Genomic DNA, 3,459 nt, shown 5'->3' with positions numbered 1-3,459 from the left:
CACTGTTTCCTTCCCATAGTTATTTTATATGAAAGCTTTGGAAAGAAAATATCAAGCACTTTTTTCAAAATGTCCTTCATTAACTTTATAGAAACTAAACAAACAGCAAACACAAATCTAAAGAGAACATGCAAAACACTCGACTTTGTTCTCTGGTGAAGGGCTTTCCAGACATGCCTGATGAAACCACCTTCTGCACATTTCATGCTGTTTAGGATGTTTGACAGTATCACATGTCCACCTTGACACACTGCATCCATTCTTGCTCATAAATGCCCTGTTAATATATATATATATATATATATATATATATATATATATATATATATACACAACTTTATTCAGGGCTCTGAGATACAGGGAAAGTGTAATACACACACATAGACCTGATTTCTTAAAATGTATTTAATTCTGTAAGACGTTTTGGCAAAAATGAGTCTTGGGTTCTTTCTTCTGTGTTAAGATAGTACTTACCTCTGAATGGTACCAGTCATGTTCTCCACCAACCCATTAGTCTGTGGATGATAAGGAGAGTGCATACTCCTTTCGATGTTTAAGAGTTTGCACACTTCTGTGTTCATCTGCAATTTTAGAAAAAATAGATCTGAGAAAATAGACTGCATATTTAAACAACATATCAAACCATATAGTCCAAAGGAGGAAATTCAAAGTGTTGCATTTATTTAAGAGATTGAAAAGAAATGCTTACGGAATTGACAAACTCTCTGCCTTGGTTCATCAAAATTCTTTCTGGGGCTCCAAACCGATGCACAAACTTTATAATGCACTCTGTAACTTCTGCGGCGGACTTTGTCTTGAGTGGGTAAACCTCTGGCCACTTAGTAAAATAGTCCATCATGACACATATGTACTGGTGTCCTAATTCTGTTTTAGCCAGTTTTCCACTGAGGCCCATTCCAACCACTTCAAAACGACGGGAAACCTTAAATGAAAGAATTAATAATTTCATGAATTAATGAATAAAAAAATAATAAAACAATAAAATAGAGGTAAGTTTTTGAGAGCACTGCCTTGTTAACAAAAATTCTTGTATAAATAAAAATCCATTCATCCATTTTCTACATCAATTTGTTCCACATGTATACCCCTAGTGAGAGCACACATAGAAACCAGGGCAACCACCCACTGATGCTCGCTTACAGGAGCAATTTGGAGTCAAGAGTTAACCAAACCTATCATGAGTAGACCTATAGGTAGGACACGCAAACCCCACACAGAAAATACTTTAATACCAAACATCTTTGTATGCTGAGGCCACTGTGCTTACCACCACCACAGTACTGTGTAGTCTCACTTAAAGTGCTTCTTTTTACTTTAAATTAGTTTACCTTTATGGGAGTGTACTCTGATGGCTGTTTCAGGACTTGAGCACTGCCATGACAGACTGAGCATTCAGAGACCTGAAAAATTATTTAAAGACAAAAATCAAAAAATAATTTAACACATTTAAAGTAAACATTATTGGAGAACTACAGGGTCATGTTGGTAAAACAAAAAGGGCTTACTCATTCATTTTTCTAAAATTTCAAACTTTTAGTAGGTAGTAGTAAAAAAATAAAAAGGTTTAGTTTGCTCATTGTGCTTATCTAGCATACCCATTTCTTGATGTCAACAGACATTCCTGGCCAGTAACACCTGCTTGAGATGGCAGCTATTGTTTTAACCTGGCCAAGATGTGCCCCTGTAGGGCTGGCATGGAGGTCCACAAATATTCTTTCTGCTTCCTCAGCACCTTTAATAACTTGGACCTTTGTTGATGTACGACTGCCTTTGTGTCTTACATAGAAGAGGTCTTTTCCTAGAAAAAGGTAAAGGACAACATTTAACATTGGAATGACATATACACATCTATGAATAAAATTGACATTTTCTAAAACTATATGACTACTGAAGTAATACATACCAGTTGAAATAATAAGCATGCAAAAAAACAAAACATGCTGAAAGTGATTATGAAATGCATATTTCATTCAAAACTTTACTTTTGGAGAAACAAACAGTGCTTATTTGAAGCAGTAATGTCTGTCAATTAGGTTTAGGTAAGAATTTTGCTTCAAAATTGTGCACACTTCTGAATTTTGTTTCTGATATTGATTAATGTGGCTGTACAGGGTTTCCCCCAAAAGGTCAATTAAAGCCAACAATTTAAAGGAGAAATTAACTATAATTCACATGAATAATAATAGAGGTCAAGAACATTGTGCGTCACACCCAAGAATAATGTTTGTGTGTGCAAGCATATTAATCGAAATTGAATACAGTCATTAAACAATGGAATTTCTTACCCAACAGTTTGGGAAACTTATGCATTTCACTATGTGTTAGATGTTAAATTAATGGGTACCTTCAAAACAAAACTGAAAGCATAATTTACTTACCATCGATTTCGTACGAAGCAGCTTTTCTTTGAATGACATATTTCTCTTGTTTTGTTGAATGCTGTGGATATTTGCCTTTGACGTTATAGTTCAGAAGCGTTTCATATTCCTCAATCTCCATATTTATGAAAGGTGTCGACTTCACAAAAGATTTTCCTTGAGACACAGCAGTAAGTTATGCCCCAACACCTAGCAGAGGTACATATTTGCATAATTGATTGAAGGAATAACATCATGTGATTAATTAATAAATTAGCATGTCAACATTTAAACAGAAACTTGATTTTATAACTGGCAAACTGACATGAACCAGGATTGTCATGGAGAACGGCACCAGAAAACAGGTACGGAGACGTGAATAAAGGCAAGTGATTTATTTACAATATTTACAAGATTAACAGGCTTTCAGGAATCGTGACCAGGAGGATCTGAAAACAGGAGGGGAAGGAGCCAGGCGAGTCTCAGGTACTTGTCTGTAGGTAAATGTTTCTCTTTATTACAGAGAGTCTTTCCAGGAGATGAATCCAGTACTTGGCAGCAGGTAAGTCCTCAGACAGGTAATGGCAAGTCCAGACAGGTAAATATCCAAAAAGGTTGGCACCGCACTTTCCTGAATCACAAGGGTATACAAAAACAAGGCAGGGATCTTTAGTGAAGCATAAACGTTTTTAATCATAAGAGCAGGCTTGAGAATCTAACCCAGTAGGCATGAGGCTCCAACAATGATCTGGACACAACTGAAGACTTAAATACTGGTATGGCTCGTTAAGCAGATGAGTTGCAGCTGAGGAGGGGGACGGGTGTTCTGTCTCACCAGCAGGTGGACACAGAACATCTCAGATCCTCACAAACGCCTTTGCTTTGATAATATTAACTGACCTTTTTCTACAGTGCAACTCCTGTTGTCCATGATGAGAGGATTAAACACAGTTAAGGACCTGTTGGTAAATTAATTTGTTCCCATGTTATTCATGGCTATTTATGAGACAACATTCATCTTTATTCTCAGGAATCTCTCTATCTGAATATATATTTCATTATTTATATATATATATATATA

This window comes from Kryptolebias marmoratus, linkage group LG1 (assembly GCF_001649575.2).
Source record: "Kryptolebias marmoratus isolate JLee-2015 linkage group LG1, ASM164957v2, whole genome shotgun sequence".
Classification (NCBI taxonomy): domain Eukaryota; kingdom Metazoa; phylum Chordata; class Actinopteri; order Cyprinodontiformes; family Rivulidae; genus Kryptolebias; species Kryptolebias marmoratus.
This window is presented reverse-complemented; position numbering follows the sequence as displayed.